The sequence below is a fragment of the Eumetopias jubatus genome, unplaced genomic scaffold, assembly GCF_037043125.1.
Source record: "Eumetopias jubatus isolate StellerSeaLion01/CBP00866 unplaced genomic scaffold, mEumJub1_p1.0 scaffold_10, whole genome shotgun sequence".
NCBI lineage: Eukaryota > Metazoa > Chordata > Mammalia > Carnivora > Otariidae > Eumetopias > Eumetopias jubatus.
Genome location: NW_028274816.1, coordinates 26,152,653 through 26,173,810, shown reverse-complemented (window position 1 = coordinate 26,173,810; position 21,158 = coordinate 26,152,653). Strand labels below are relative to the sequence as shown.

Below are 21,158 nucleotides of genomic sequence, written 5' to 3'. Positions count from 1 at the left end.
AATAAATGAATGGAAATCATATAAAATAAGGTACAGTCTGACCATTAATAGAATTAAACTAAAAATGAGTAACAGAAAGCTAACTGGAAAATTCTCCATGGACTTGGAAATTAATACATTCCCAAATAATCCATTGGTGAAAGAGGAAATATCAAGGGACATTAGTAAATATATGGAACTGAACAAAAACATAAACACACAGTAAAATTTGTGGTAGACAGGTAGTGCTTAATGGGAAATGAACAGCATTAAATTCTTGTGTCAGAACAGCAGAAACATCTCAAGCAATCTAAGCTTCCATTTAAGAAACTAGAAAAAGAGAAAAATAAATCCAAGAGAAGCAGAAAAAAGCAAATAAAAATAGAAATCAATGAAATTAAAAACAGACATTAGGTCAAGTCAACGAAACCAAAAGCCGGTTCTTTGAGAAGACTAGTAAAATTGATAAACCTCTGGCTAGATGATAAAAGAGAAATAACACAAATCACCAGTATTAGTAGTGAAAAGGGGATATCACCACAAACATTAAAATGATAATTAAGCGCCTGGGTGTCTCAGTCCTTAAGCATCTGCCTTCAGCTGAGGTCATGATCCCAGGGTCCTGGGATTGAGCCCCACATCAGGCTCCCTGCTCAGCGGGAAGCCTTCTCCCTTTCCCACTCCCCCTGCTTGTGTTCCTGCTCTCGCTACCTCTCTCTGTCAAATAAATAAATAAAATCTTAAAAAAAAAAAAACAAAAACCTCTCAAAACACAGCAGTTAAACCCACTTTTTTAAAAATGGGCATTAAGGGGCGCCTGGGTGGCTCAGTCAGGTAAGCATCTGCCTTCGGCTCAGGTCATGATCCCAGGGTCCTGGAATTGAGCCCCATATCTGGCTCCCTGCTCAGCGGAGAGCCTGCTTCTCCCTCTCCCTCTGTCTGCTGCTCTGCCTACTTGTGCTCTCTAGCTCTCTGTCAAATAAATAAAATTTTTAAAAATAAATAAAAATGAGCATTAAGTTTTGAGAATCCTGAATTCAGAAAGCAGCAGGATCAAAGTTTTTAATCAAGAAAATGAAAAAAAAAGTTTAAGAGTTCAGCACCCATTAACTACAGTTAACAGAGAAAACAGTATCATAAATGATATCAACATAAGCATCATTTATATTCATTTCAAAGGGGGCAGGGAGAATGTAAAAAATATGTAATCAGAAGTTAGCTTCATGCATCTCTTCTTTTTCCCTCCTTATTCAATTCGTCACACTATCCCATAAATGATCTAAGTAATAGGGAAACATACCAAAAAGTTGCCAACTACTCTTTAAACAAGTATTTGCTGAGCCTTCTCTATGTCAGGCATTGCAATAAATGCTGGTGACTGCCAAGGTCATGATTCTACCCTTAAGAACTCAAAAGTCCAGTGAGGAAAACAGATTTTTTTACAATTCCAGCAATATAAAAAAGCAGCAAGAACTGTTTGGGTTGGGGGGGTTGTTTTTGTGTTTTTGTTTTTTTAAGCAAGAACTGCTTTTGCTGACCAGTGACGGAATAGAAAATTATATTTATGGTAAGCTAAAGTGTGTCACATGGCCAAACTAATTCAATATATTTAGAAAATTTTCTTTTGCAAAATTAAGTGCCTTCTTGATCAGCCCAACAACTCCAAAATCCCATGTAGAAAGAGATCTACAGCACAGTACCAGCCCACAATTTCTCATCCAAAACTTTCAAGAACAAAACTTTTTTTCTGAATTTTAGAAAGGCAATGCAGAGCATATATTACAGGTCATAACTCGCCTACTATGTCTGGGGCAGCAGTTCCATTATCAAACAGTATTTCTGCAGCACCATATATGAATATTCACTCACACCAAATGAGAAAAAATAAATACATCTTCATGTCTGGTCACGTCAGATTTTAACACCGAAAGAATTATGAAGAACTTCTGGGTTTTTGTTTAATTTCAGAAACTGATATAAAGGATTGTGGAGACTTACCCTCATCCAACGACCCTAACCATTGTTTAAAATGATGACCCTGGAGTGAAATTACCTGATTTTTACCCTAGCTCTACCACTTATCAGCTGTGTGTCCTGAGCAAATGACTTAACATTCCAGAGCTTCAATGTCCTTATCTATAAAATGGGGAGAGTACCTACCTCAAACAACTGTTACAGAATTAAATGAGAATACATGTAAAATTCTTAGCACAGTGCCACGCACATAGTATGCACTAAACAAAAGTTGGTCATAATGGTTGGCTATATAAACCATCCTCGAATAAATTAATTCTAAGCAAAAATAAGTTACAAAAAGATACAGTACTAATATTTTATAAAGATTTAAAATGTATAAAAGAACCTATTCTTTAGAGATACAAAAATGCAGTAAGAGAATAAGAACATGCATGTGAAACATAAAGATCAACAAAGTGGCACATCTGGGAGAGGGGAATATGATGAGGAACAGAATACACAGGAGGCTTCAGCTATATTGGTGATGCTTTATTTCTGAGACTAGGTAGTGGGTAAATGAATATTTATCATTATTCTCCATATGTTTTATGTCTGAAATGCTTCATATTAAAAAATTAAATTCAGAGATGGCTGGGTGGCTCAGTGGGTTAAGCATCTGCCTTTAGCTCAGGTCATGATTCCAGGGTCCTTCATCAGGCTCCTTGCTCAGCAGGGAGCCTGCTCCTCCCTCTGCCTACTGCTCCCCCTGCTCGTGCTCTGATGACAAATAAAATCTTAAAAAAAATAAAATAAATAAAAGTTAAATTCAAATACATCTAATCTATGTAGTGAATACTGTAGACCTCATAATCTAGAAACACAACCTACTTGCCCTTATTACAATGTTGAGAATTTCCTTACTTTTCAGGGCACCTGGGTGGCTCAGTTGGTTAAGCGACTGCCTTCGGCTCAGGTCATGATCCTGGGGTCTCAAGTTCCAGTCCCGCATCAGGTCCCTGCTCAGCAGGGAGTCTGCTTCTCCCTCTGACCCTTCCCCCCTCATGCTCTCTCTCATTCTCTCTCTCAAATAAATAAAATCTTTAAAAAAATAAAATAAAAAAGAATTTCCCTACTTTTCAAGAAATTTTACTTGCCTTTCAAAATTCTCAAAAACCACAAGATTCCTTAAAATACAACTTAAACAATCTATTATTAGTAATAACAAGCTACCATGTTTTTAAAAATAAAGCATGAATATGGTGTATAGTGATGACTCAGCTAAACAGAACATAGATGAGAACTCAAAACACATGTTTATAACCTCATGCAGCAATACAGACAGCATCACATCAACATACTAAAACATCTACTTTACTCTATTTGCACGCTCTAATTTACAAATTAGAAAACTGGAGGGGATATAGAGGAGGGTGGGAACCAGGAGGCAGAGGCTGTTTTAGGGAAGAATACTGATGGTGGTCAAAGTGTCATCTAACAGTAAGGGAAGAAACAACAGTAGCCAGAAATGTAAACAAAACCTATACATAGCAGAAACAAGTATCCAAACAGCACAGTAGCAAGATTAATAAATTCTACAAATTTGCTATACAACACTGTGCCTACAGATAACAATACCGTATTGTGCAACTGAAAATTTGTCAAGAGTAGAAATCTGCTTGCATTTTTACCACAATTTTTAAAAAGTTTGTGCCCTTTAAATCACAGATTTTTAACCTATAAAAATTTTTAAATGATTAATCAAAGAAAAAGATCAAATCACTGATAAATCTCAGCCTTTGAGTTCCATAATAATTACCTTAATTTATCATTTTTTTTACAAATTCAAAATTAAAGACTTTATCTTAAATACACACACACACACACACACACACACACACAGCATAGTCATCTGAGCCTATTCAGTGTACTAGCAAAAAGCATTCAACTCCCCCTAAAGTCTTAAGAGTGTTAAATAACAAGGAGTACCATAATTGGTTTTTATAAGACCCTGATTTACCAATAAATGGTTCAATAACATCAACATTTAATGTTTAATGCAGAGGATAGAAAACCTTAATATAAAATTGTATCCTAACATCAAATTATATCCATTAAATATGTATATTAGTGCATTTATGTATATAATTTATAATTCAATCCATAATGCATTTATAATCCAATTACAGACATTAAATATTGTTTATACCTCAATAAAGCTGTTTTTTAAAACTAAGATGACAATTACATGAAAAAAATTATGCCTGTGGAATAATCAAATTCCAAAAATTATATAGTACAGTTCAGATACTGTCTGCTCTTACTAATTTAACTACTTGACCCATTCAAGACTGAGAAAGATACGTTAAAGTCTACCACTATAGGGGTGCCTGAGTGGCTTAGTCAGTTAAACGCCTGCCTTCAGCTCTAGAAGGTCCTGGGATCAAGCCCCCCATCAGGCTCCCTGCTCAGTGGGAAGCCTGCTTCTCCCTCTGCCCCTCAACCCATCCCCACTCACAATGTCTAAAATAAATAAATCTTTTTTTTTTTTTTTTTTAATTAAGGGATTCCTGGGTGGCTCAGTCAATTATGTATCTGTCTTCGTCTTGGGTCATGATCTCAGTGTCCTGGGATTGAGCCCGCGCCTGGCTCCCTGCTCAGCTCAGCAGGGATTCTGTATGTCCCTCTCCCTCTGCCTCTCCCCCAACCTGGCCATGCTTGCTCCCTCATCCTAATAAGTACATAAAATCTTAAATAAAAAATTTAATTAAAAAAATAAAGCCTACCAGTATAATTGTGTTTCTGTCTATTTCTCCTTTTATATCTATTTACATTTAGTATTTCAATAGTTGTATTCAATGCCCATGTGTCCGTCTGTTTTATTTTTACATAGCTGGTACACTTTGTAAAAATAAAATGTCCTTTTTTGTCCTAAAATACTTCCTAGGGTAGGAACACAGAAAAATTAAAACTCTAACTTGTTAAGATACAGAAACTGCAGATAAATGTATTTATTTCATTAGTGGCTATTTGATAAATAATTGAGGGGTGCCTGGGTGGCTCAGTCAGTTAAGCGTTTGACTTTTTTTCTTCTTTTTCTTTTTTAAAGATTTTATTTGAGAGAGAAAGAGAGAGACAGCAAGAGAACACAAGCAGGGGGAGCAGCAGAGGGAGAGAGAGAAGCAGGCTCCCCGCTGAGCAGGGAGCCCAATATGGGGCTCGATCCCAGGACCAGGGGATCATAACCTGAGCCGAAGGCACGTAACCAACTGAGCCACCCAGGTGCCCCTAAGCATCTGACTCTTGATTTTGACTCAGGTTATGATCTCAAGGTTGTGAGATTGAGCCCTGTGTCGGACTCTGTGCTGAGCGTGAAACCTGCTTGGGATTCTCTGTTTCCCTCTCCTTCTGCCCCTCTCCCCTCACCGCCCCCCCTGCACACTCTCTCTCTCAAAAAGAAATAAAATAAAAATGTTGAAAAATAAGGAGAACATAGCAAGTATGAATTTCATTTCAAATGTTTCTATCCAAAATGTAAACAAAATTAGGTTTTGGAGCTTAAGCTAAATTACTTGATATACCCAAAAAATAACCAAAATTATGAATGTTTACTATAGGAAAAAAACATAAAAGACAAAAAACCAATGAGTATGTTCCAATTCTCCTAAAATTTATTCCAAAATGGAGAAAATGGTTATTTTCCAAAATCTCCACAAATCTCTTTGATATTTTTTAAAAAGATTTTATTTATTTATTTGAAAGAGAGAGCACACATGCACACGAGTCAGGGGGTGGGGGCAGAAGAAGGACGCAGGGCTTGATCCCAGGGTGCGGGGACCAGGACCCAAGCCGAAGGCAGACACCCAACCACCCTACTGAGCTACCCAGGCACCACACAAATCTCTTTAATTAATAAAGATTTTCCTCATACTGCAATACTAACCTCAAGCCATGATTACCTTTTTTTCCTTTGAAATGTGTACTTTTCCCACTCAACTATAAGCTCCTAGAGGCCAGATCCTTGTTAGTGTATTCCCCTTCCCTAAGAATAGGAACTTGAGAAATACTATATTTAAATGAATTCTAAATGCTAGAAGAGCTTTAGGTAAAGAAAATGCCCTTGTCCTTTCCAAAACAAAGTAAAGGTGCACTGGCTACTTACCAACAACCACGGGAAGGCGTCAGGACTCCGTGCAGTCCTCTCTTCTACCCTGTTCAGTTAACTTACTTTCTACTTCTCAGCTCATACTACCTGGCTGTAACCTCTGAACCACTGACAGCCCAGCTAAGAACATATAACCAAAAAGCTGGGGCTTTCTTCCCCCAAACCTGAAGCTATGTGAGCTCTAATCTAAAAAATCCTAGGGGCGCCTGGGTGGCTCAGTCGGTTAAGCGTCTGCCTTCGGCTCAGGTCATGATCCCAGGGTCCTGGGATCGAGTCCCGCATCGGGCTCCCTGCTCAGGAAGAGCCTGCTTCTCCCTCTGCCTCTCCCCTGCTTGTGCTCCTGCTCTCGCTCTCTCTCTCTCTCTCTCTCAAATAAATAAATAAATAAAATCTTTAAATAAATAAAACCTAAATTAAAAGCAATTTCTCAATAGTAAAATTACCTCCTTTTCTATCCAACACAAAAACCGTACTTAAAGTCTTTCTTGCTAAACAATGAGAAAAGATTCAAGAAATCAGATTTCAATTAACTCTGCCAGTGATTACCCTATAACATCCAGTCACAGATTTAAGTATGGCTAAGAACACTCAAGGGACCTAAGTTAACACTAGGCAAAACCCTCCAAAAGCAGTTACTGCGCTCTCTCCCCCACATTCTCCACATAGCCTTTTTTTTTCAAATTAATAACAATAGTGCTTTTATTTTTTTAAGGTTGGTTGGTTTGTTTGTTTGTTTATTTATATGAGAGAGGAGGAGAGGGACAAGCAGACTCCTTGCTAAGCACAGTCTGGTGCAGGGCTTGATCTCACGACCCTGAGATCATGACCTCAGCCAAAACTGAGTCGGACAGAGGCTTCACTGAGCCACCCAGGGGCCCCTCCCCACATGGCCATATTTTTAGATTACGCTCCCCCTATTTCAGATTTTTACTGCATATGATATCTGAATTGCTTTAATGCATTTAGAAATGCATTAGAAACTTAGAAAACACTATGACCAAAGCAGTAAGAAAGCTTATACCAAACTGATACAGTATTAAGCTTTGATCAGACTTTTACTTTCCAATATCTCTTATAGATACCAACTGTCATTAATCTGACTTAGCTGGGTTCTTTTCACCCTCTTTGTGTTTCTGTGGATTGCTTTGAGTATTGGGGGGTAGGGAGGGGGAAGCACTGCTCATGTATCTCCCCTGTATGAAGAAGTGTGCTTATAGAAGGGAAATGTTCTACAGAGTGAAGAAAAAGGGAGAGCAGTGTTAGTACATCACTGTTTGAATAAGAGAGACTATATCTGGGGATAAGTATATTGGTCACAGCAGAGGTAAACACCATTGTGGGACAGGGATAATTCTTTCATGGGGTTTTACCAGGGCCTAGAATGATGAAACATTCAAGACCATTCAACTTTATATGCTCTGGCTTCCGGCTCATAATGCAACTTTGTAACTATCAATCATCTTTCCAAGTATCTTGTCTCCCAAATTCCTCCACACAAGGAAAGGGCTATTCTTAATTTTGGCTCAGCTCATGATCTCAGGGTCCTGGGATCTAGCCCCGCATCAGGCTCCACACTCAGAGGAGAGAGTTTGCTTGGAGAATCCTCTTCTTCCTCTGCCCCTCCTGCCCTCATGTACTCTCTCTCTAAATAAATCTTTTTTTTAAAAAAGCCAAATAATAAAAAAATTAAAAAAATTAAAAATAAAAATAAAAATAAAAAGCCAAATAAATAATGATAAACACGATTAATATCTAATTTGACACTGGTGAAAAGCAATTTTCTACTCTCAACCCTGTATTAGTAAAAAAACGTCCTAAGGAGCCCACAAATATCAAGAATTGCCACAAAATTCTCAAAACAAAAATTCTGTTTTTAAAGCTATGCCCCAAAGGTTTTAATAAATGTTAGAGATGGACTGTGCCTTGTATAAATACACATGCCTTAGCTTCTCTATATTTTCTGCTATCTTTTAAATAATGAACATTTATTTGAGCAATAAATCTTGCTTCGAAAATTCAAAATAAAAATCATAACAATGGATTAGAAAGGAAAACTGTGAACTTTCAAAATAACAAGACAGCATTCATCCTGAAAGGACAGAGTCACATTTATCTAAAGGCATTTTCTACAGGAGGACATTTGAAAGTTTATTAGAAAGTGATTTCATACTAAGATAACAAAGTTTTCCCAGCATAGTCTTCATAAATCCAAGTTCTATTAATTCTGGATACCAAGAAAGGAGGGGAGGGGCATCTGGTCCACAGGAAAGTAAAGATCCATTTTTAACCCATGTTTCTAACACCAGTTAAAAATAGAGGGGGAAAGGGCACCTGGGTAGCTCAGTTGGTTAAGTGTCCAACTATTGATTTCGGATCAGGTCATGATCTCAGGGTCGTGAGATTGAGCCCCATGTCAGCCTCTGCACTGGGCATGGAGTCCGTGTAAGATTCTCTCTCCCTCTCTTAAAAAAAAAAAAAAAGAAAGAAAGAGAGAAAAAAGAAATAGAGGAGGAAAAGTCTATTGACAATAGTATCAAAAACTATAAAATGCCTAGGAACAAATTTAGCAAGAAAGGCGTAAAAACTACATGAAGACTATCACATCTATGAAACCTTTATTGAAGAACCTAAAACTGAAACAGGACCTGAACAAATGGAAATTCATTATAAGGAAAATTTTAGGTCATTAAAAATGTCAGGCCTCTCAAAATTAATAAATGAATATGACGCAATTCCAAACAGTGGGCTTTTGTGAGGTTTACTGAACCCAAGAGAATTATTTTCAATCAACAGATGTAAAAATAAATGTTCAAGAATAGTTAAGAAAAAGTACAGTGATAGGAGATTTTTTTTTTAAAGATTTATTTATTTTAGAGAGAGAGAGAGCACGAGCGTGAGGGGTACAGGGGAGAGAATATCAAGCAGACTCCGCACTGAGCACAGAGCTGATGTGGGGCTTGATCTCATGACCCTAAGATCATGACCTGAGCCGAAACCAAGAGTCTGATGCTTAACCAACTGTGCCACTCAGGTGCCCTGAAAGGAGCTTTTCTTAAGAGAGTGTAACTTTTCACAAAATCATTACACTCAAAAAAGTAAAATAATAGTAAAGAGAAAAAAAGAACCAGAAATAGAGCAAACATATATGAGAACATAACATATAAGATGGCATTTAATTGGGGCGCCTGGGTGGCTCATTCGGTTGGGCGTCTGCCTTCGGCTCAGGTCATGATCTCAGGGTCCTGTGATCGAGCCCCACGTCAGGCTCCCTGCTCGGTGGGGAGTCTGTCTGTCCCTCTCCTGCTGCCTCTTCCCCTGCGTGCATGCTCTTGCTCTCTCTCCCTCTCAAATAAATAAAATCTTGAAAAAAAAAGATGGCATTTAATTCACTGAGAAAAGGATAGTTTAATCCTCATGTAGTTGGCTCTCTATACAAAGGAAAACCATGTAAGACCCACTGCTTCTTACCCTATAAAAGTTAATTCCAGGGGCGCCTGGGTGGCTCATTCGGTTAGGCATCTGCCTTCAGCTCAGGTCATGATCCCAGGGTCCTGGAATCCGGCCCCGCACTGGGCTCCCTGCTCAGTGGGGAGCCTGCTTCTCCTTCTCCCTCTCCCTCTGCCTGCCACTCTGCCTACCTGTGCTCTCTGTACCGCTGTCAAATGAATAAATAAAATCTTTAAAAAAAAAAGTTAATTCCAGATGAATACATGTGTCATACAACAAAGAACTAATATACCACAAGGTGTTCCTACAAGATAAAAAAAAAAAGAGGAGGAAAAACAACTTAAAAGAAAAATGAACCAAGGACAGGAACAGAAAATTCTCATAAAGGAAATCCAAACAGCAATAAAACATATCAAAAGAGGCTAGCTCCAATAACGGCCAAGAAAATTAAGACAAACTGAAATAGGATTCATCATCCGGCAGGCCAGTAAAAATTAAATTATTTATACATCTAATGATGTGAAGATATAGAAAACCCACTGCTAGTGGAGGTGGAAATGACAACCTCCTTAGAGAATAATCTGGCAATAAAAACATTTAAAGTATATTTCCTTTCACCCAGAAATCCCACCTTGGAGAATCTAGTCTGTAGAAATAAAAGTAGCAGCAAATAAGGTGACGTGTACAAGGATGTTTACTGTATCACTGTTTGTATTAACAAAATCTAGAAACAACTTGAATGTCTTTAAGAAAATAACTGAATGGGGTGCCTGGGTGGCTCAATAGGTTAAGTGTTGGACTCTGATTTCAGCTTAGATCATGATCTCAGAGTCTTGGGATCAAGCTCCGCAATGGGCTCTGCACTCAGCTGGGAGTCGGCTTAAGGATTCCTTCCCCCGCCCCTCCCCCCACCCCCACTCTAACAATAAATAAATACATTTTTAAAAAAAGAACTGAATAAGTTATGTATGGTATACATTCAGGCTTTGAGACATAACAGGGATGTTTAAAAAACAAGACTGAATTATATTTTCTAACCAGGATGTGTTAAGAAAAGCTTATTACAGAGTAATATATTAAGTATGATCCCCCTTTTATAAAAATAAAGAATCCTTATAAATGCACACATTTAGGTTACTATATACAACACCTGACCAAGCATGGAGAGAAATACTGAAATATACCCATAATCTGGTAAAATAGCTGGGGAATAACAATGAAGAGATTGAGGGAAATAGCTTTAAATATGTTTTTAGATTTTTTTCATTTATTATAATGGACACCTATTATTTTGTAAATTAAAAAGATAGATTTAAAAAAATCTCTTAGCACTATAAAAGTGTATTATTCAAACAAGAGAGAGATAGTAACAAATCACTGAACTGCATCAACACATTTCCATTTGGGGGAAAAGACTGAAGTTCTCAACTTACTATCAGTTCCTTTAGCAAAATGAATTACCTATTAGGTATCCAAAAGAAAGAAGATGGGGAAGAGTGGGTTCCTTTCCTGCCACTTGAAACTTTTGCAAAAGAGTTTGAGTAAATCACAAAGAGAAAAGAATGCCAATTTCAAAATTAAACATCTAAATAATATTTTCAAGGACACAGATACAAGGTTTTGTATATGTTTTCTAAATCTGAAAATAAACTTCACTGACATCAACTTTACAGGTCACAGTAAATGACCGGCAGTAGCTTCTCATAACTCAGGACCCTGACTGCTTTTGGCTCTGGCATCAACCAATTACCATATATCTGAGTATCTGAACAATTTTTCCATATTATTTTCATTCATAATACCTATTCCGTGGAGTACCTACTAAGGGCCAGCCACTGTGCTATATACTATGGATGTCATAAATTAGGTAGTTCTTGTCCTCTGAAAGCTCAAGGAAAGGTAGACAATTCAAGTACTTTAAAGAAAGTGCTACACCCCTTTGCCTGGGGGTGGAGAGGAAGGAAGAACACCTTCACTAGGTAGAAGGGAGAAAAGAAAAGCATTCTAGGTATAGGTTGAACAAGAACAAAGAAAATGAAAGAACATGAAGTATTCAAGGAACAGTAAAAAAAAAAAAAAGTTGTGTGTGTAGGGGCGCCTGGTTGGCTCAGTCCATAGAGCATGCAACTCTTGATCTTGGGGTCGCTGAGTTTGATCAAGCCCCACACTGGGTGTAGAGCTTACTTTTAAAAGTTTAAAAATACGGGCGCCTGGGTGGCTCAGTCCGTTAAGCCTCTGCCTTTGGTTCAGTCGTGGGCCCAGGGTCCTGGGATCAAGCCCCACATCAGGCTCCCTGTTCTGTGGGGAGCCTGCTTCTCCCTCTCCCTCTGCCTGCAGCTCCCCCTGCTTGTGCTCTCGCTCGCTCGCTCTCTCTGTCAAATAAATAAAATCTTGGGAAAAGAAGTTTAAAAATAAAGTTCAGTATGTGTAAATAAAAATAATACAACCAAATGCTAGTAAGCTACTTCCCTCATTCTACTTTCTTAAATAACCAACACATTTACTAAGCTTTCATCATGGAATGTTTCTAAAGAAAACATAAAGCCCAACTTTCTGTCTCTGCCACACAAACACACATTTTAAAAACCTCACATATCCAGAGTACTATTAGAAAAAGAAGCTCTTCTCACAACAGCTTACCTTCAATAACTTATACCCAAAACCTAGTATCTACAAAAATATTACTTTCACTTAGTTTCTGCATTCATCTCAAACCAATGTTTTCACCATATTCTAAAAGGATCATGTTTTCAAAAATATCAAAAAGTGGGAAGGGAACCAAATCCTTTGTGCAGACTTTAAAAAGAAATTTTAAAAAATTAACTTCCCTTCCTTTTCTTCAGCTTCAAACGGAATAATTTCCCAATAGTGAGGGTTAGTAAACAGCTTCACTAAAATCAGCTGTAAAAACACTAATGGAATTCCTTTTACTTTGAGTTGTACAACTATATGACCATTTACTAAAGTTAGATCTTTTAACCCAATAGTGTACATCATCTATTCTATATCAGTCTCATTTTTAACCCAAAGGTTTGTGAGGGGAGTGCAAATATTTTACAATCCCAAGGATCTAAGATCATGTCTTTCTCATATTTGCTCTTCCCAAAAATCCGTAACATTAACCTCAAGGCCAAACAAGCTGAGAAGCCCAGGATGCTCAGTAAAACACAAGAAAGCAGGAGTGAGCAAAGCAACTGCCTATCAGGTTACACTGTGACTGTTGCACTGTAACAACAGAGAAAGGGAGTAAAAACTACTTGCCTTTAAGATGTCTTTAGTTATTTATAAAGTACAAAGGTCACATGTATTTTCAACAGCTTTTAAAAAACTATGATTTTTTTTTCCTTTGAAACCTATTTTTCACTGACATTTTTAACTTATTTTCTCTCTCCAATTGTCTAAGCCAAAAAACAAAACAAAACTTCCAAGTACCTATTGAAAAAGCATTTCTCGGGGCGCCTGGGTGGCTCAGTTGGTTAAGCGACTGCCTTCGGCTCAGGTCATGATCCTGGAGTCCCGGGATCAGGTCCCGCATTGGGCTCCGCATCGGGCTCCCTGCTCAGCAGGGAGTCTGCTTCTCCCTCTGACCCTCTTCCCTCTCGTACTCTCTATCTCTCATTCTCTCTCTCAAATAAATAAATAAAATCTTTAAAAAAAAAAAAAAGGAAAAGCATTTCTCGTTTCAATATTACCTTAAACCTTGCCCTCTTTATACAAAACTGTTAGTTAATGCTGACTCAACAAGTTTGGCAAGTGAGTTTTTTTTTTTTTCCCCCCACTTCTGGGCCCTTCAAACTTTGACAAGGGATTGTTCTAGTAACCAACTCATGCCAAATTAAGTGTTTTGTGTTACTCCTTCAGTGAAGGGGAAAAAAAAAAAAAAACCAAACAACATTACATGTATTTTCAAGATAGAAGAATGTCTTCAAGGATATAAAATTTTCTAAATAAAAATCCTAATACTTTTTGACACAGATACAATTTTAAAAACCTATAAGCCAAGAAATATGAGAGCTTAGATAAATCTGTATGTTTTCTTAATTTTAAAATTAGTTGTTACTTTAAATCTTATCCTGCATGAAATGAACTGAATAAAAGTAACAAAGGGATGAAGACGTCAAAATCAAGAACTGAAAACAATTCATAAAGCTGAGAATGAATGAACTTTAAGGACCAAAATTAGCGAAACAAGTAGCTGCAGTTTACAGAAAGGTAAAATAATAGTTTTAGATTCTTGGAAGCTAAGTCTAAGTAAGAGTTTTAAAGTTTTGCTATCAATTAAGTCCTGCTTTAGACACAAAATTTTTAAATCCTCATCAAACGCAAATAAGGGGATTAAGCATTTCGAAAATCTGTTTTGGTATGTAGTCTCCTAATTCATTTTTTTTAATTAAAAATAATCTTTTGGAAAATACTTATTCAACTTTCTCAATACATATAGTTTTTATAAATCACAAAAAACCTGGGGGCACCTGGGTGGCTCAGGGTCCTGAGATAGAGCCCCACATCAGGCTCCCTGCTCTGTGGGGAGTCCGCTTCTCCCTCTCCTGCTGCTGCTCCCCCGGCTTGTGCTCTCACTCTCGCACTCTCTCTCTCAAATAAATAAATAAAATCTTAAAAAAAATAAAAATAAAAATAAATCACAAAAAACTTGGGGGCGCCTGTGTGGCACAATTGGTTGAGGATCCAACTCTTGGTTTTAGCTCAGGTCGTGATCTCAGGGTGGTGAAATCGAGCCCCAAGAGGGGCTCCACGCTCAGGGCAGAGACTGCTTGAGACTCTCTCTCCCTCTGACCCTCCCACCTGCTCCAGAGCTTTTTCTCCTGTGCACACTCTCTCACTCTCTCTCTCTCAAATAAATCACAAAAAACTTAGACTTTTGTTTTTGTACATCACTAATTTCAAGACTACTTTTTAAAATAAGTAGGGGTGTGAAATATCAGGTATTGCTGACAATTTTTATACTTTACAGTTTCATTCTAAAATTCACTATCAAGGGGCACCTGGCTGGTCCAGTTGGTAGACCATTCAACTCCTGATCTCAGGGTTTTGAGTTCGAGCCCCAAGTTAGGGGTAGAGTTCACTGAAAAAATAAAATTCACTCTCAAATCTAGAACTGGTAAAAGTGAAACTGATCAAAGAACAAGCAACTGCTCCCACATGAAAATGAACTCAAGTTTCCTAAACAATAATGTTTCTTTCAAGTATAATCCCACAACCTTAAACATAGTAGACATTCAAGTATGTGATCAACAGTGCACTAAACAGCATTGTGCTTGTAATTTGTAAGGCAAAAGGACACTCTCCAACTGAATGCAAACTACCTAAGAATGAATGACGTTTAACTACCAATACATTATACCACGAAACGAATGGAGTTATTTAACACCTATCTGATAGCTCTTCCAATAACCTTGTTTTAAAAAAGTGTAACTCAGAAATGGAACATTTCAGTAACAACTACAAGAGGATACTTAGTAAATGAGTAAGCATTCCATAGATGTTCAGGGGTTTGATAGTTCCTTTAACCAAAAGAGAAAACTCCCTATCCTGAGAGTAAATACACAAATACTAATATAATTTTGAAAAGTCCCTTTAAAACAAATAACAAGAACACTATTTACAATGAAAACATTCAGTCTCCTACTGAGACATCATATGACCAGTACAGGAATTTATCTACCTGATGATAAGAATAATGCACTTAGACATGGATTAGAAGTATTAAAAGGTTTGATCCAAGTTCAAGTTATAAATTTTTTTCACTTTCCTCTTCATCCCTCTACACCCAGTCCATTAAGTTACAAATTTAAATTCCAGCAGTCACTAGGCTGTAATCTGAAATAAGTTATTTCTCTTTTGCATATTTAAAAACCCAGGCTGAGATGAAACAGAGGTGATTCAATCACACTCGCCTAACTTGAAATGTAGGAAATAATCAGTGAATTACTGTGAAATACTTTTTATTCAGGCATGCTATATTGTAAACATACTTTAACAACAGCATAAAGTGGTGAGATTATAGATACCTAGAGAGTCTATATTTTTAAACCAAAAGTTAAGGTGTTACAGTCTGACAAGTATTATGGGGAACAGTGGAAGTAAATATTCAAAATTCAACTAACCCCCAAAAAATCCAACACACGAAGTCAACCTAAGTATTTTTTAGGGTCAGCAAAGATTATTACCGCACAAAACACCTGCAAGTTAAGATCACTAAGAAATCTTCACTCTCTTAACTAATCCCTACAGTAGACAAAAAAAGTTACTTCCCTTTCTGCCGATGTCGGATTAAGATCCTTCCTTCTCAGGCAATTTTCATACCCAGGGATATTTAACACCAAGACAAACACGTAAGTGTCAATAAGCACCAAAAAGCCAAGTGTTCAGCAGAGGAAGGGAATCACAAATGAGAAAACATTTGTGAAGTTAGTTTAAAACTCGCTCCTTCCTAAAAGGATTCTCCCTACCCCTCCCCAAAAGCCATTTAATCAGCTTTACAAACATTTACTGCTGAAGTATACTCTGAGCGAGTGCTTCATGGATCCCTTCATCAAACCCGAACAGGGAAACATAACCAATCGTCCCGACTCTTTCAGACAGTCAAGAAGACAGAATTATTAGAAACGGACGTCCGCAAAATCAAGAGTTTGAGAGAGGGGTAAGCAGTGCACTCGCAGGTGAGTTAGGGAGTGGAGGAGGCACGCTGAAAATCGGGAAAGAAGTTGGTTGGAAGGCTAGAGAGAGGCGAGGCCGATGTCCGGTTCTGAGAGGACGGCATTGCTTGCAGGGCAGACAACGATTCATTGAGCAACTGGAAGAGTTAAAGAGAGTTCTACGAAAGACCTGACCCGAGTACAAGATACAAGAACGCTGATATGTGACTCACAGAAAACACGCGGGGGTAGGACCCGCCCCGCTAACCCCCGACTCCCTGAATGAGCCCTCAAAAGAGGATCGAAGCCCGAGAAAGTCAATGGGTCCAAAGGAGGCCCGCACCGGCCGGGCAACGCCACAGCACAGAACGCAGCCACGCGCGGAGCCTCCTGGTCCGAGGCCTCGGGTCGGCCCTCAAGAAGTCGGAGCAGCCCCTGGGGCTCCGGGCCCCTCCCGGGCTAGTCTCTGTCCTCTCTTCTCACCCCCCAAAGCCTAGGACCGGACCCGTGGGATTGACAGAAAGCTTCCGGCCGAGCGTTCCCGGCAGGCGCGGGGCAAAAGAAGCAATATGTTCTTAGCGCCGCGAGTGACACTCACCGGCCCGAAACCTCGAATGAAACCAGCAGCTCCGGGGGCGGCGGCAGCAGTGGCAGCAGGAACCGAACATCCAAAATGGCGGCTCCCTCGGCCTCACCACCGCTACTGCAGGCGGAAGGATCCTTTTAGGAAGGAGGGAGTTTTTACCTAACTTCACACAGTATCGCAGAAACTTTGGTCTCTATCTTCCTCTCCTTGTCGATTCCGTGTTCCCTGGCTGCAACTTCTTGTGCCCCCCACCTCCTATTATCCAAGAACTCGGACCCCGCCGAGGACTATTTGCCAAGGAGGAGGTGACTGCTCTTAGCAGAGCGACGCAAAGCGTAGCAAGGTACAAGGCGGTCACTGATGACGCGAGACGCTGCTGCCGAGTCACCGCTGCGAAGAGTCTGAGAAAGAAAGGTCCGGCTTGACCGTGGAAGACTCCGAACATTGGTTCCGCTTGCGAAGGAGGCGCAGGCTGGGCTACCAGGAAGCGGCGGGCCACCTGCAGGAGGCGGGGCTATCAAGGTAGCTGAGGAAGTGGGCGAGGCGAGGCAGGTGGGGGCGGGGACCTAATACACAAATTTACCGAAACTGTTTTCTATCGTATGTGAGACCTTACCTTTCGCTCTAGGTTAACTTCGGGAACAGGCTCCACGTGGTCTCGGATTCTAGAGATTAGATTAGAGAATGACACAGAAGAATGGATTCCAAACCCTTTACCATTGCTCAACCTCCTGCACTGGACAAGTCATTTAAACTCTCAGGGCCTCAGTTTCCTCATAATGTAAAAACAAAGGATTTGGACTAGTGAGCGTTAAAACCCTTCCAGAGTGGGCTGTGTCTCCATCAACTAATGACCTGAGCCAAAGACAGTCTACCCAGACAGTTCCTGGCTTGATAAATAATTACTAACACCTGACTCAAATATTTTCCACGTGAATGGTAAAGAGGGTCATGACACCTTGGCCCATTTAAGGGAAAGGTGACCTATCTAAACTAAAATCCTTCAGGTAGATTGGCAGTAAAGTAGTCCTGAAAATGAATAAAGCGCAGTACCTGGCTGGATGCCAAAAAGAACTGCCCTAAGCATAAATCTTGAGTTTAGAACCTGTCATAGACAGGAGGTTGCACTTTTTTCCTTAGACAGGCACTTTCAGGGATTTCAAGACATTTTCCAAAAATTGAATTGAAGAGGGGCTCCTGGGTGGCTCAGTGGGTTAAGCGTCTGCCTTCCGGGCATGATCCTGGGGGTCCTGGGATCCAGCCCTGGGTGAGATCCCTGCTCAGCGGGGAGTTTGATTCTGCCTCTGCCCTTCCCCAATGCTCGTGTTTTCTCTCTCCTCTCTCTCTCTCAAATAAATAACATATTTTTTAAAAAATTGAATTGAGGAGGTCAACCTGTACAATTTTACTCCTGAACTACTAGGACTTACCAAGTGACTGGAAACAAAGACCAGGGGCATGATAATAGTAATTACCATTTTTTTATTATTAAGTATTGATATCACATTGTTTATAAAAGCATCTTCCTGTGTAATCTAATTTGACCCTCCCATCAACCTCCTAAATCAGACTGGACAAGCATAAGTAACTTAGTTTTACAAATAAGGAGACTGAGGGGCACCTGGGTGGCTCAGTCCATTAAGTGTCTGCCTTCTGGGGCGCCTGAGTGGCTCAGTCGGTAAGCATCTGCCTTCGGCTCAGGTCATGATCCCAGGGTCCTGGGATCGAGCCCCACATCGGGCTCCCTGCTCAGCGGGAAGCCTGCTTCTCCCTCTCCCACTCCCCCTGCTTGTGTTCCCTCTCTCGCTGTGTCTCTCTCTGTCAAATAAATTAAAAAAAAAAAAATCTTTAAAAAAAGTGTCTGCCTTCTGCTTGGGTCATGATCCTGCAGTCCTGGAATCCAGTCCTGCATCTGCTCCTTGCTCAGTGGGGAGCCTGCTTCTCCCTCTGCCTGCCGCTCCCCCTCCTTGTGCGCTCTCTCTCTGACAAATAAATAAAATCTTAAAAAAAAAAAAAGAGAGACAGGCTCACAGAAACTGTTACTTACTGAAAGACCCTCCTGCTCTCCTCCCACGTTGGGATTCTGCTAGATGGTGCCACCTCCTGAATTAGAAAAGAGTACACACCCACCCACACCCACACCCACACTCAAGGTAGAATCTGCCCAAATGGTCTGAGGAACAGAATGCTTGTGGAATTCAGTTGCCTCATACCCCTCAAAGCACTACTGTGCCGTGCAGCCTTGGATCATGCATCTAGTCAGTAGTAACATAAAACTAGAACATGGTGATGTCACAACACATATTCCTCTGAAGTATAGCTAGGCATGAACACATGTTAAGAGGAGTTTCCTGGGGGTGCCTGGGTGGCTCACTGGGTTGAGCTTCTGCCTTTGGCTCAGGTCATGATCTCAGGGTCCTGGAATCAAGCCCTGAGTCCAGGTCCCTGCTCAGCAGGAGCCTGCTTTTCCCCCTCTCCCTCTGCTCCTCTGCTCAGGCTTTCTCTCTCAAATAAATAAATAAAATCTTAAAAAAAGAAAGAAAGAAAGAAAGGTTTGGGGCTTCTATGAAAGTAAGAAGTTTGTAGGTTTCAGGGACGCCTGGGTAGCTCAGTCAGTTAAGCGTCTGCCTTTCGATCGGGTCATGATCCCATTGCGGGGAAGGGGGGGGGAGGTCCCTGCTCAGCAGGGAGTCTGCTTCTCCTCTCCCTCTGACCCTCCCCCCTGCTCTTGCTCGCTCTCTTGCTCTCTCTCAAAAATAAAAAAATCTTAAAAAAAAAATTGGTTTGCCTTTAAAAAAAAAAAGATGCCTGGGTGGCTCAGTCAGTTAAGCGTCTGCCTTCGGCTCAGGTCATGATCCCAGGGTCCCAGGATCAGGTCCTGCATCTGGATTCTTGCTCGGCAGGGCGCCTGCTTCTCCCTCTGCCTCCCACTCCTCCTGCTTGTGCTCTCTCTCTCTCTCTCTGGCAAATAAATAAAATCTTTAAAAAAAATAAATAGATATAAAAATTAAAAAATAAAAAAGCTTGCATGTTGCAAAGCAGTTAAGGTATCTTGTTTGCAATGTCACAAAAATTTGCTTAGAGGTTGAATTTAAGTGTTTACCACTGCAAACCACAAAAGAAAAATTAAACTATCTTCCTAAGAAAGAGGAAGGAGCTTTTCCAGTACCATGCCAAATGGCAGAGCTTTAAAGAGAATATGGCAGACATTATAAAATGTAAACCCCCTCCATGTATCTTTTTACTTATACTTATCTTTATAATTACCAAACTCCTCCAATGCAAGTGAAAAATAAAAGCAATTGACCCAGTATAGAACATGGTCATCATTATCCTAAGAGCTTTGGTTTCTGTGGTTAGGCATTAAAGTTTGGGAAGACTTATTCCCCATCTAGTCAAGCATAATCCTCAGTTTCAGATAAATTACAGCACATCAATAAAATAGAATGCTATGCTGCCAGGGGAGGAGGGTGGGGAGATGGGTTAGCCTGGTGATGGGTATTAAAGAGGGCACGTTCTGTGTGGAGCACTGGGTGTTATATACAAACAATGAATCATGGAACACTACATCAAAAACTAATGATGTGATGTATGGTGATTAACAATAAAAAAATTTAGGGTGCCTGGGTGGCTCAGTTGGTTAAGCGACTGCCTTCGGCTCAGGTCATGATCCTGGAGTCCCGGGATCGAGTCCCGCATCGGGCTCCCTGCTCGGCAGGGAGTCTGCTTCTCCCTCTGACCCTCTTCCCTCTCGTGCTCTCTATCTCTCATTCTCTTTCTCTCTCAAATAAATAAATAAAATCTTTTAAAAAAAACAATAAAAAATTTAAAGAAAAAAGAATGCTATGCTGCCAATAAAAATGAAGCTATAGCTCTATCTTTATTATCATGGTAGGACAGATTAGAAAAAACATTACAAAATGACATAATAATACTGTAAAAAGTGTATATGTACACAGAAAAAAGTTGAAGGACAAAACTAAAATGTGAAAATGGTTATCTTTGGATGGTGGAATTATAGAGGATTTTTACTTTATTACATTTTGTTTTTGCAATGAGCATACTGTAACTTTTGGGAAAAAAAGACTTACGTTTTGGGGGAAAAAAGGTTCTTATAAGATAATGCAGTTTTACAGATCCAAATGCTAAAGGAGATCTGTTTTTATTTAGTTATTTTAAAGTTTATTTAGTATTTTAGTAAAACTCTACACCTGACGTGGGGCTGGAACTCACTACCCTGAGATCAAGAATCACATGCTCTTCTGACTGAGCCAGCCAGGCGCCCCAGGAGATTTTTGTTTTTATACAGCAACATCCTGAAAGAATGAACAAAACTTGTAGGAAGAAAGAATGGCTGGGAGAAATAATCGTT

General features: G+C 39.7%; 1 protein-coding gene across 1 annotated transcript in view; it reads right to left on the bottom strand.

Annotated features, from left to right (window-relative positions):
- The window catches only part of AP1G1 (adaptor related protein complex 1 subunit gamma 1), a 75,455-nt gene extending 58,336 nt beyond the window's left edge, over window positions 1-17,119 (bottom strand). The window contains exon 1 of the mRNA XM_028092575.2: window positions 16,799-17,119. The gene's annotated coding sequence lies outside the window, so the exon portion shown is untranslated. The remainder of the gene's footprint in view (window positions 1-16,798) is intronic.
- Window positions 17,120-21,158: the final 4,039 nt, after the last annotated feature.